General features: G+C 41.1%; 1 protein-coding gene across 1 annotated transcript in view; it reads left to right on the top strand.

Moving 5' to 3' along the window:
* The first annotated feature begins 831 nt into the window (after positions 1–831).
* Positions 832–14,302, top strand: part of Hmgcr (HMG coenzyme A reductase) — a 190,883-nt gene continuing 177,412 nt past the window's right edge. Inside the window, exon 1 of the mRNA XM_089249639.1 lies at positions 832–1,116. The gene's annotated coding sequence lies outside the window, so the exon portion shown is untranslated. The remainder of the gene's footprint in view (positions 1,117–14,302) is intronic.

Below are 14,302 nucleotides of genomic sequence, written 5' to 3'. Positions count from 1 at the left end.
CAGAATACACAACAAAAATGAAGGGAAGATCGGTGAAACGCGAGACGCACGACGCATTTGACTCCTCCTGAAGCAGTCCTACAATCACGCTCGACGAAAAGCGCTGTCGTGAGACGTATTGCGCTCTGTAGGAAAACAGTGATGCTGCGTTTCTTATTGGTGAGTGGACTGCGTGTCGCGCTGGGCGAATCACGTTGCGCGCGGCACAGGAAACCTGTTCCTAGGAAAACCCGGCTTATGACTGTTTTCCTACAGAGCGCAACGCGGCTCAAGACAGCGCTTTACGTCGGGCGTAATTGGCGGACTGCTACTGGAGGAGTCAAATACGTCGTGCGCAGCGCGTTTTGCCGATGTTCTTTTCACTCTTGTGTTTCCTTTCCCTTCTCTTCAAACCGGAGCATGCAGGCGACAGAGTAGCTGATGCCAAGGCCATATACTATTATATATCCGTCCTGATCTGATACGCCACGCTAGGAAAACACAAACGCGTAGCGTGAATATGCAACACGTTTCTGCCGACGCGAAATGGCCTAATTCGGTTCAAGCGGCGAAAAAAACCTATTCCCAGGAAACCTCGGCTTCTCCCTTTCAAAAAACTTAAGAATTTCACCAGAAGATGGCAACACAAATGCCATGATAACAATACCCACCTATATTAAATAGTTGAAATGAATGATCGTTTCTAATATGTTAATATGCAAAAAATGCACTTTACTGAAATAAAAAAATTTTCTCTTGATGAAAATGACGAAACTCCCGAAAAATATCAGAAATACCAAATAGTAGTAATAATAATAATAATAATTTCATCTAAGTCCTTACGAAGGTCACAGCCGTCTCCTTCGACCCAATAACTGTCCTTGTCTGTGGAGGAGTCCGATAAATTAGCGTTTGTCAAATGACCCCATTAATTTAACATTAAACTAATATTTATTCCCTATTTAATGCGCTATTTCTTCTTCCCGATGAATTGAACAATCTGTTAACATTTACTCGGTGCTCATCTAGTCATCGCAGCTGTACTTTATTTAGTACTTAACTCGCTCTCGCCCGAGATCTACGAAAAATACAACTTCCTTCACCGGCTCTGTTTTATGCTTCGAGGAAGTAAATCAAGTACGTATTCTAATTGGTACTTACCATTGCAATATTTGGCATTTATCCAATGTAATATTCTCCAATGAAATCTATAATGCTCGGAATCCAATGTTTACAGTTTTGGTTCTTGAAGGCTAGGGGCGTTTATTAAATATATAGATTCTAGGCATTAAAAGAGCTATTTAACCACTGAGCCCCCCCCCCCCCAGTTTTTGCAAGACCCAGATTAAGCAAGAAGCGAGGCAGACACCTTCATCTACGGATGGAGCATAATCAGGCATCTTCAGCTGTGAATGAAGCAGAGGCAGATATCTTCATCTATGGATGGAGCATAATCAGGCATCTTCAGCTGTGAATGAAGCAGAGGCAGACACCTTCAGCTACGGGTGGAGCATAATCAGGCATCTTCAGCTGTGAATGAAGCAGAGGCAGATATCTTCATCTACGGATGGAGCATAATCAGGCATCTTCAGCTGTGAATGGAGCAGAGGCAGATATCTTCAACTGCGAGTGAAGCCAAAGCAGACATCTTCAGCTACAAATTGAGCTGAGGCAGGTATTTTCAGCTGCAAACGAAATAAAGGCAGACGTCTTCAATTGCGAATGAAGCAGAGGCAAACATCTTCAATTGTGAATGAAGCCATTACAGACACCCCCCCCCCCCCATTCAGTAGCTGCGAATGGAATGGATCCAGGGCAATTTGTCGGAGAAGTGACTTACTGTGTAAGTGCATCAGATCATCTTACGGGACTCAAGTTTTCTCCATATTATTCTGTTCTTGAGAGGGGAGATCATTGTGAGTAAAATTCATAGATAAAGGGAACCTCCAGGCCCCTATGGTTAGAGATGGTTTTGTTGTGCTGGTTTCTACGCTGGGCAGTCTCACTATTGTTTTTTATCATGCACAGTTTTATTTTCTGGACTTGACAAGAATAACTTTCATTTTATTTTTAACTAATCATTTGTTTTGGCGCATTTTGGCCTTATTGGTCCTTGCGCCATTAAACCAAAAATCCAATCCGTCTCACTATCATGGGGCTTCTAGGCAAATAATCTATGTTCTGGGGACACCATTAATAGCTGTAGGTAACAGCTTACACAATTACTTTCAAAAATCAAAGTACTAGATCTGTATAGATTAGGGCTTGGCACATTGGGGGAAAAAAATTGATAATTAAGGCACCAGTGAAATTTCTCAAGAGACAAGAATGATCTTAATCTAAAAAAAGAACTGTCCTAAATAATGTTTTTTCCCAGAGACTCTATATCCTTTTTCTATGTTAAAAGACAGTCATGGAATAAGAAAATGAACTCCAATGTAGCAATTACATAAAGAAAATTTTAGGTACCAGTACAGCTTTCATCATTGCAACCCTGTGCGTGAGATTTGTCAGGCCCCGGTATAGGACCCCTATGGACATGAAGCAGCTGCATGGCGCTTCATGTCTGGTCTGTGATCAGTTTTTGCTGGATTCTGGAAGTAGTTACACTCTATCCCACCGTGTTTCACTTAAAATCTTCAGTTCTTCACATCTGGATTTTTTTCACAGCTGTCTGTAAGCCCCCCTCCCTTATCCAACTGAATGGCTCCCCCTTGAAATCACGACCCCCCCCCCTCCACCGTCGTCATAGTGGTGGTCAGCTGAAGTTGGTTTTCTGTGATTCCCAACTTCAAGACGCTAAAGCGAGCCGATCTCCCCGTTAAAAAGTCTCGTCACAGAGAGCAACACACCTACAACGATAAAATCTTCAATCATTACACTTCACTTGTAGTGGGAAAAATTGATGGCAAGGTGGCAGCACTGCCATAACAAGGTTCAATAAGTTCACAACACGGACACATTCCGGCATGTACCAATTTGTTAGAAAAATGTGTAGAGGAATATGGACGAAGTGCACGTCTGGTTTCGTAGCAGTAGGGCCTTTGTTGTCCAGGATCTTTAGCAGGTCTCTTGGACAGGCCTCACTATAGTAAATTTATAGTATGAAAAACTAAAATAAGAATTGTCCCAGGCGGCTGGAGTCCAGAGACTACTCCAGAGCTGTGTCTTAAGGGCATCAATGGGTCCCCTGGTCTGTGATTTTTGTGAGGCCCCTATCTGACTAGAAATGCCCACCTATCAATCTACATGTTTACTGTCAAAAGTTTTTACAAGATCTTATTTGTATGATAATGAAAATAAGATGGGACCCACCACCTTGCCGTGCGTTAAGACTGCATTGATGCTGCAGCGTTTCTTAACTCCTTTTTCTTTTAACCCATGTGCCCCCATCTTATCTAGGGCCCTCCCACCCTCATCCAGGAAAGATAGTTTTTTTTTCATTTGCCGAAATGATTTTTTAAAGTGAATTTATAGTGAACAGAAATTCATGGGGGCACGGATCACTCAAAAGTGATGTTCTGTGGCCCCCCAGAATTTTCTGAAATCCCTCTAATCCTTACATTATTCTCTATTTCCCAGATGAAAATTGTTTAGAATCGCGAAATTTTAAGGAGCATTTCTTTTGATGCGGTCTCCGCCATCTACGATGTAATGATAAATTATGGCTATTTAGAATTTGTATGTAAACTTCGAATTTTTCTTTCAGTGTTTTTGATTGCCCGTGAGATAGATAGATGGCAGTGCAAATACTGAATTTCAGTCGAGTGTTGCCTTCATTTCTCTGGTTCAAACTTATAGCAATATGTAGGCTTACCATATTTCTTCGAGAGAAATACGGAACATCGCCAATTACCGCCAAGAACAACGCCAAAAAATGAACGAAGTTGCTAAAATATTGCTGAAATTACGGAAAAATCACAATGGCGGGAAACGAAGCGTTAATGCAAATTGCAGTGGATTAAAATGAATTCCACGAAATAAAACGTTCAACAAGACAAATGTTTGAGATTAATGTTCTTATTTATAGTTCTAATTATAATATAATTTACGAGTTGAAAAATAATTTCAATCTTTAACTTCAATGAAGAGTAAAAATCCAAGTAGGCGTCATGTAAAAAACGGGACGGTCAGAAATAAAGAAAACTGGGACTGTCCCGGGAAAACAGGGCGTATGGTCACCCGAGCAATATGCATCAAGGCAAAGGAGATGCTTCGCTTGCATCAACGGTTTCTCGAAGTTGAAGAATTTCAGTCCTTAATTTTGTAAAACATCGTAAAAAAATAATATACCGCGTACGTGCCGCGATTTTTTTTATGGATACGGTAATGCCCCGGGTTACGTGATTTCGGAGTCTAGAGCGATTTTCCTGTGAAAAATGCACAGTTCTGAAATTCAAGTGTATTCACAGGATTATTGTGAGATAGTGGAAATTAAGTGATAATTTAATGAAGAATTGTTTTATTCGATCGGAACGTGATGCGTGAGATGAAACTACACTGATATTGATGTACACTGAGAGGCTGTAGTGCAATATTGTCCGAAAAAATAAATTTTGAAGAGTAATTTCATTTCTTTCCAAAATTTTAGGGGGTAGTTTTGTGGAATGAGGGATATTTTTTAATGAAAAACTGAGAAATAAATCTATTGAAAAAAAAAGGAACCTAAAATTTTCATTCGTCAATCAAATTTTGAGGGGTAAAATTGAATTATAATGGGGAATCTCACGCATCTAGATAGCGTATTGGCGAACCTGCTACAGTGTTTAAAGATGAAAACTTTGCTGGGATTTAAGAAACGGAATCCTTTTAAGGCTTGTTTGGTATTTGGCATTTTTACAAAGGTCACAATTTCATACCTGAAGTCCACCACCACTTTGAAATGCTGTATACGTAGCTTGTTTAATGTGATGCTCTTTTCCAAAGATGTCACTCTCCGCTATCAATACGAAGGTTTTCAACAGCTGGCTGATGCGAAGATATACAGGGCTTCCATAATTAAAAGAACCTATTTTAAAGTAGCCTACAGGCGAAACCAGTCATCAGAAAAGTGTGATATTTTCTTCACATTCAGGACATCATGAAGTGATGGGAATTTGTTTCTGGGGGAATTAGTTACACATGTCGTCACCAGAGGGCGTTTTATTAAGAAATGGCACATTTACACAAACGTTTACAATTTCAACAATTGTTAAACACTTTTACAATTGTTACTGCAACAAAACATGTTCCGCGTGGTGGCCATCATTTTCAGATACCATGTGAAATCGCAAGATGGCATGTTGCACAACTGACCGAAGTGTGTGCGGTGAAATGCTCAGCACGTGGCGTGAAATGCTGCATTTAAGGTCAGGTAAAGTTCTTGGATTGTCACGACTTACCAGACGTTTCAAATTTCCCCAAGCCAAAAATCGCATGAATTAAGGGCCGGGGATCGGGGAGGTCATAGATTAGAAAAGTGCCGGCTGGTGACACGTTCTTCTGTAAAATGTGTTTTAAGAATATTCTTAACACACTGCAATGTGTGTGTGTGTGTGTGTGTGTGGGGGGGGGGGGCTCCGTCTTTCATAAAGATTGTGTCTGCAAGTCAGTGACGTGCTTTCAGAGCCGGAACTTCGTTCTGTAACAGCAATTCATATCGCTTCTCGGTGATCGAACATGTCACTGGACCTTCATTCTGTAACAGCAATTCATATCGCTTCTCGGTGATCGAACATGTCACTGGACATTCAGGACGCAACTCTTCGTAGAAGTAGGGACCAAGAATAAATGATGCGGTGAATCCACACCACACCCTCACTTTTGGTGAATACAACGCAACCACTAAGATAGCGTGCGAATTTTCTGGTTCCCAAATTCGGCATTTGTGAGAATTGACTGCACCATCCAAGTGAAAATGCGCTTCGTCTGTCCAGAGGATATTCCAACAACATTTCTGAATCCACCTCAACGCAAGCTAGAAACTGCAGTGAAAACCGGAGTCGAGCGCATAATCACGTGGAAGCAACCGCTGCACAAGTGAAAGTTTGCACGCTTAATATCGGAGGATATTCCGCATGATCTTACGGACTGTTGAGCGTGGCCTATCCAACGCCTGTGCTACACGCCTGACACTAGTGCTATTACAAGTATTTAAAGCTCTGTCCTCTTCCACCTGAAGCGAAACCTCCTGTACTGCATCTATAGAAACGGGGTTTCTTCTTTTTCCAGGACGCACAGCCAACGATCCTGAGGTTTCAAATTTCGTTACCATACTCCGAAGGGTTTGAACATTCATTGGACCTTTTCGAATCCACTTCCAAGTCCGATATTTCCGTAGAGCAGTTGCTGTTTTGTTAAAACAATTGGACCAAAAAAAGCGCGATCTCGTGAACTTATCGTCATTGTGAGCAGCAAACACATTGAGAAACAAGATTTCCGCGAATGTTTCTATGTTTTATAACAGCTGCTGCGTGACATCGTATAAATTTACATGTTTAATACAGGTATTCAACGTGACAAGGCCTCTGGTGGCGACATTTGCAACTACCCCCCCCCCCCCCCGAAACAAATTCCCATCACTTCATGAAGTCCACAAAATTTCACACTTTTCTAATGATTGGTTTCCCCTGTAGTTATTTTAAGATAGAGTCTTTTAATTATGGACGCCCTGTATTTAGGAAAGAGAAAAAATTCTACTGCCTTTGCGGGGAAACGGACCCACGTCCTTTCACTTTCCGGATGAACGCACTAGACTACAAAGGCAACGAATATCCCAATCTTTCCTTGTTAAACCTTCGTATGGATAGCGGAGAGTGACATCATCCTCGGATAAGTCGCCATGTGGTGGCATTGTCAGCAATTGTGAGATTTGACCTGAGTTAGGACCGACCGTCCATGTACGTCCCCGTTCAGTGTACGCGAACTCCAAGGAAAGATTGAGGTATTCGTTTCCTTTGTAGTCCACCCTGAAAGTGGCGTTCACCCTGTGGCGTTCACCCTGAAAGTGAATGGACGTGGGTTCGATTCCCCGCAGGGCAGTTGAATTTTCTCTCTTTCCTAAATATATCTTCGCATCAGTCAGCTGTTAAAAACCTTCGTGTGTGATGCTCTTTGATGACAATTCACCCGAGACTGCAACTTTAAAGTAATTTCAACTTATGGCTGAAAGTTGTTTTTTGTTGCTTCCAAACACGAACAGCTCATTTCTTTCGATGGGCCTATGTGCTATCAAAACATTCAGAGCTATCAACAGATAAGATGAGTTTAATTTGCCCAGATTTGAGGGGAATAGTCGTTTATACTGGAATGGGTTGAAGTCACTGGTAAGTTAAATTTTATGAAGCCACAGAACAGTACCATCGCATTGTAGTCGCAGTAAAAAATAAAAAGACCAGTATTCTTATAAAAATTTGGTCCGAAATAACTAATATTTATTCTTATGGAAAACTGTACCCCGACTTACGCGGTTGTCGTCGGCTCCACCTATCGCGTAACTTCGAGATATCACTGTATCATATATTTTGTCAAATAAATACGGTTTTTTTGGTGAATTACATTTCAATCCGTTGCAAAGTGATGTAGCCCGCCATTGGAAGTTTTTTTTCAGCAATTTTAATTGGCAACTTTTGACAATTTTAATGGCTAAAATTACAAATTTATTTGTCTGTGATAAATTTTGTAGCTATAATTGGTACGTTTACTTACTTTTGACAATGCTTTTTGTGATAATTTGCGATGTTTCGTATGGATCCCGATTTCCTGTATTTTTATCGAGAAGATATTATATAAATAAATATGCGTAAAATATGAACGCGAATTGTAAATTATATTATATACAATATTTATTACATTGTTATTTTTCTATCGGAGCAGCTTTAGTGGGCCGGAAGGAACAGCTTTGCGGGCCGGAGGTTGTACACCTCAGTCCAGTACTAATTGCGTCAATTTGAATGTCCTCCCCTCTTTATTGTTTTCCAAGTCATTCTTCTAGTCGGTCATTAATCTATCCGTATGTTACACATGGACGAGGGAATCGATTCCCCTGTAATGGCCGAGCCGAATGAATGCATAAAGGGAAGCACAACAATCACCCCCCCCCCACCTCCTTGTTTTTTTTGTAGCCTGCCCGGGGAGATTAATGGAAAAACTGCCTCCTCATTATACCGCCGTCGTAATTAGTTAAGTCATTGCTTAATAGCTCGGTGTGTTTTGGCTTCTGCGGCCAAAGAAGTGAGACTTCGAAACTATGTATTACACTGTACATGTGCTGCGGAAGATGCCGCCGCCACGTTATGGAAGAAAAGGTTTGGGGGGAAGGAACATCATTCTGTTAATTGTGTTTCAAGCGATAACGTCGCCGAGATTTTTCCTATGGATTTTTATTTTTCCTTCATGTTTACGTCCGATATGTGTTCTCTAGAGCTCTCTTAAATTATTCGGGTTTTTTTTTGTTCTTGAAGTTATTCCGATGCTTTGAGAATTTCCAATTTTTCCTAATGGCCTTTTTCTTTTCGAAGAGGTGATTTATTCTCAAGAGGAGAGGAAAGAAAATAATTGTTTTTTGATAATTTTCTGGGCAGTGACTGACGTAGAGAATTCACTTTTCCCTAATTACAATATTCAATTATGTGTGAAGCGAAGCCCCTTAGGTTAAGCCGAGACGCCCCCTTCCTTCTTGATTTGTTTCAAGGAATGCCTCGAGGAAATCCGTCTTGAAAACGTTTTTTGAATAAAGGGGAAAGAGGTCAATGTATTTCGGTTGGAAAACTCGATTGAATGCGATTATGTCGATATTAAATAATGATACACGTGCTCTCTGTGTTGACTTTTTTTTCCCGTAGAAATGACTAAAGTCGAACCCTGATTTAACAGATCAGATAAATCGACTTTTTATTCATTTAATCAAGGGAAATCTTTCCATTGGTTCGAGATTAACAGAAATATACGTACGGGGATTTCTAAAAAAATCGTTGAATCGTTGTTCCGGAGACCAAAATACGATTTTGGGCTCCGATTGTATTTTTTTTTACTCAGTTGAGTCTTATTAATTTGACAGGCCATTTTTTTTAATGTTTATTAGTGGGTTTCTTCGTTCATTTGACCCACCAGTAAAAACAAATGCTTTGGTGGGTAACAACAACTTTTTAATTGTCCCACGACGTTAGACAGGGTTCTGGAAATCGCATCTCAGCCCCTTCCCCCTGAGAGAAATGTCTTTCAAATCTTTAAGTGTGTGTGGCACCCACAAGAAAAAGCCTGTCAGAGCATTAGCCTGAGGAGCCCAGGAGTCGATTTTAGTATGCTTTTAAATTTATTAGAAAATCGATGTGGAGACCTGCCAAATATTTCGGCCTACAGTTTAGGGAGGTTTTTTATTCCAGCACCCCGTTTTTTGGAAATTTTTTCTCTTCGGCACCTAACTCAAGCCAACCCATTAGATCCTATACTAAACCCATGGCTCCTAACCCCCTCCCCGGGGGTGATATTGTCCACTTTAGGAAACACTAGCCCAGAGAGAGGTCCGGTCTATTATGTGGGAAACCTAGAAATGACCCATTTCATTTGTCTCTACTTTCGCTTTCTCGCATTTATTTATCACTGATTGCCATGATTTTTACTAAAATTTTGTTAGCTATTCACAATTTTACACACCCCATAGTTCATTTTTCAGTGAATGTCTTGTTTTCACCAGTTATAATTTCATAGTGTGATGAAATGGCTTGTAATGCTACCACCGGCTAGTATTCTATTCGGAATAACTTTTTTGGACAGTCCGGACAGTAGCTGGAAGATTGGAAGAGACACAATGGCATGCAGGAATGTTTTTCTAGTAATTCCAGCTATCGCGAGACATTTTCGGCCATGACGCATCACATTATCATGGTCCATATCGCTATACTGCAACGTACTGCCGTTAACGAGTTGGGTTAGAAATTAAGGCGTCATCTATCGGTGGTCGCCTCAAGCTCGTTAGGGAAAATATTCTGTTATGTATATTCCTCCCCCTGGTCGAACCTGGGACCCGACGGCAACTTGCACGGCGGCAGACGAGCGTCTTGCCACTTCGGCTACACATTACCCTGTTGGAAAATGCCACATGCCCGCAGGATCCATTATCCACACAACCATATCGGTATGAATTGCCTTCCAGAAGTGAACCTGGACACACAAAGTCACAATGTCAGATAACAATGTTGCCATTACTAGCTTGTGTTCTTGGACGTTTGTGATGCAGCCCTATTGATTTCACAAAATGTGACTCATCGAAGGAGTCAACATTTTGCTAATCAGAATTTGTTTAATTTTGATATAGAGATACAAACTGAAGCCATTTATACCCATGCAACTTCATTACTTTGATAGCAGTGACTATTCATCCATTCTGAAGCCAAATAAAATTCAGGGTTTGTTCTGCACTGACGTTCTACACACAAGACTGGTAGCTCCCTGATTCGTTCTGACTGTTGTTCAAGCTGAAGTGCGTTTGTAAGCTCTCAAACACTCCTATAGCCGACGTTCACCTCACACATTTATCTGAATATGCGCTGCAGGCTATTCGCAATGCTGCTATTAGTGAGGATAAAGTACATTTTATAAAACATCATCCGCGTGCTAACAATCCACGAACAGCCCAATTCCAGAGATAGTGATGATTGACTGGAACGTCAGCAATATTTGTACATTTTCAGAATACTCATATTCATAGGCTGACTTATGGTTGTGTTGTCTGTGGGCTACACAAATTTTGCGCCCCTTTACCCATTCTCGTCTGATTTTCTTGACCACTCATTCCTCAAATTTGCCACCTCGGGTAAAACTCGTTAAGCACTCGCAAAACCCGCTTATCCCCGCCCCTTTTACGCCTCTGTCTAGTCACTCGTTTGTTCACTCACATGCTTACACGCTTGATCTTATGCTCTTGGTTGCTCACAAATCTGGTCCCATGCTATCTCAGGTCACTCTTTTGATTACTCTCAATTATGCTTGTGCACTGTTTCGGTCACTCACATGCTCGCACACTCTCTGGGTCACTCATAAAACTTTTTTTTTTGGAACCAAGCACAACTCCTGTCTATCGCCATGGGCAATTTACTAAAAGAAGACAGACTCCGACCAGGTCCCTTGCTGTCTCGATCGTTTGGTCTCTGACATACTTTCGAAGTCTCTAGGTCACTCTTTTAGTCGCCCATTCACTTGCACACTGTTTTAGTTGCTCGCACGCTTTCGAAGTCACGCTTTTTGGTCACTCACATTCTAACAAACTTTGGGTAGTAACTCAAGATGCTGCTAACTTTCTAGATAACTCTTTTGGTTCCCCCCGCTCTCTAGTTCACTCTTTTGGTTTCTCACTGACCAGTCCTTTGCTCTCTAGGTCACTATTTTGGTCACTTGTGCTTTCATACTGTCTAGGTCTCTCGTTTGGTCACTCACTGACCTAGTCCTCTCTCTAGGCAAAAATATATTTATCTTTTTACCGCTGTGGGCTTTACAAATTTTTCCGCCTTCTCCCATTCTACTAATTTTCTTGACCATTCATTCTTCAAATTTCACCCCCCCCCCCCCCCCACCGGGACTTGCCGCCAATCCCCTCTACAAATACGCCGCTGCTTAGCTGCTTATATTCATGCCAAACCAGTTCGCCTCACCTTCCCTATTTCGAAAAAAGTGCATGGTAGGTGCTCATAAGAATATGAGTCGTCGACTGTGTAAATCGGGGGGGGGGGTAGAGTATAGGCTATTACGCGTGGTCCATGATTCAATTAGAATGTGATTTTAATTCAAGTTAATGCTTAAAATTCATATGAATTTAGATAGTTATTAAAACTCCTCTGTTATTGGTGCGGAGATATCAACCCACAGGCGAAATTTTGTTGTACTTTACTCTATGTCGGCGCCATTTCGCAGCCACTGGTTCGTTTTCTTTCCTTGATGTATTATTTGGACGTTAAACTGGAATTTCTGCGGAATATCAGCAAACCACATAGTGGTAGTAGCAGGAGTTACACACAACAGCGACATAAAATGGGAAAATTCCTGCTCCAGGGTGAACCCATTCCTTTTTTCCTTTTCCCACCACCCTTCGCGGAACTTTTATGGGTTTTCATCAACGTATAATGGATTTTCTTTTCTATGATATATATATTTTTTTCGCTTAAAAAGCCTTGTGGAATGGATGGAAGAAACTGCATTGCAGTGGCGAAAGGAGATGAATGGAGGTGAAAGCAGACTGAAAAAAAAGGGGGGGGGTGGTGTATATTTGAGCCTAGGCATATATATCCTGTGTGCTATATAGCTTGGAGCTACGTTTGTCGCTGAATGTGAGTCGCATTTCTCTTTGCTCTGGGAAAATATGTTTGTCTTGCAACTTCGTCTCCATTTCCATGATCCTCTTTTCTTTAGGGATAGTGGTGTTTTTCCTGTGAGAGTCGGGGTGGGTTATTTCTCTACACACTCATTATTTAGTGGTTTTAGCAGCCATCGAATGTCGTGCTGGATGTTTCTGAAAATAGAATGAAATTGAGATAACTGTACGAATGAACATTAGTACTGCGATGTGGGAAAATCTGAATAGAAACTTCCAATGCTGAGATTAAAATGTCAGTCTTTATATCAGTGGAAAGGCAAAATGATGATCTTAAACTCTTGGAAGACTCCCTTGCCACTACTACATACTATATAGTACACAAACTCCGGTCATATTGCCAGACAGGCAATCATTAATGTCGACCGGGGTGTACGCGGGATCGACCTTTGGAGGGGCCACAAAAGTTTTCTTCCCGAGAAATTTTGGGTTACCACCTTCCAAAAACGTTTAAATTTACATAAATTGATTAATGCAGCATATAATGGGTATTTTTCATATATTTAATTTTTCTACCGAAATGTTAAATTTTTCCGCTAATTTTTGGTCGGCTTGGGCATCCTCCCCCTGCGTACTCCTCTGATGTTGACAGCTCGCCGCGACGCCCTTTAAAGCCCAAAACCTGACGACCTGATAAAAAGAGTAGGTATAGAGAATGTATACCTTTTGTTGAATTTCGTGTCGTTAAAAGTACAGTAGTCACGTGGACACCGTGATCGATCTCGTACAGAAAATAGAAAGACCTTCTGGATGCACCTCAATTGGATGTGCGCTTAACGTATGGAGTATGATGACACTAACACGGCTAGAGACCTGTAGATGTTTATTGATGTTTAAGGTTGAAGGGAACAAGACGACGAGAGAATTATATCGGATCAGCCGAACGTGAAAGCCCACCTTTCTTCCCCGCCCTGAAGTGTCTTGACTGATGGGTTGTATATTGTGAGGAAATTTGTTTGTTGTAGTGGGGCTCCGCATAATATATTTTACAACCCCCCCCCCCCCCCGACCAAACAAACTTCGAAACATTTATAAAAAACATTGCCGCTTGGTATCTCAAATTTGTTCACCCTACATGTTGCACACGTCTAAAGTCTAGCCATTTGACCCATCCGTTTTTAAAGATCTCTGCCAGCATAATTAGTGAATTAGGCTTGAGCTATCAAGTTACCCCAATTGTCGGTTTATCGGTTCCTCAGGGGTAACGTCATACCGAAATGTGGGTATATCATTACTTCAAATGCGACACCGCTTGTACTCAGCTTAGACAAGTGCTCACTAGCCTGGATATAATAATTTCTTCATAGGCAAGTCGGGCCATTGCCCACGGTTCCATAATTTGGAAAGGAAGTTAACTGAAACTTACATATTTAGTGACCAATCGAACAAATTTGACCCTTGGTATAAGCCTGTAAATCAAATCAGTTGATTTATCTCGGCTGGTCTAGTTTTGAATTGCGACCATCCAGGATGGTGGGTAAAACACATGATCTTAATGTGTAGAATGAAGTTTTCGAAAGACTTCTTTCCATTTATTCGCTGGAAGATGCGGCTGGTGTCACGAGATCAGAGAATTAATTTCTCGATGTCTTGAGGTATCGGAAAACAATATTTTAAACGCGGTGCTTATTAATTTCAGAACTGGAGCCTTTCATTCGTTCCGGAGCTTAATCAAGGCTTTCAAGTAGCGATTCGATGTATTTTTCATTGAAGAGACGCTATTCATGTCACCAGCGACAACGGATGCATATACTTCAAAGGAGAGCTCTTTGTTATTTTTCTCACCTTTCATAAATCAATTTATATGTTGTGTAAGAAGCTTACCATCATTATTTTCAACGAGAAACCTGAAACGAAGCGCACTTGGAATTAAAGGGTTTTTTTACGGTCTTTTTTACGCTGTGATGTCTCTATGAACTGATGTTTGCTACCATAGTCGTTCGTCTCGGTAGGTAGAGGAAAATTAATAATCCAGGTTTT

The sequence above is a fragment of the Pholcus phalangioides genome, unplaced genomic scaffold (genome assembly GCF_987345545.1).
Source record: "Pholcus phalangioides strain wild (caught in Gottingen) unplaced genomic scaffold, Ppha-v1.0 ptg000003l_1, whole genome shotgun sequence".
Taxonomy (NCBI): Eukaryota; Metazoa; Arthropoda; class Arachnida; order Araneae; family Pholcidae; genus Pholcus; species Pholcus phalangioides.
The sequence above is the reverse complement of the archived record's forward strand: the minus strand, read 5'-3'. Positions and strand labels throughout refer to the sequence as shown.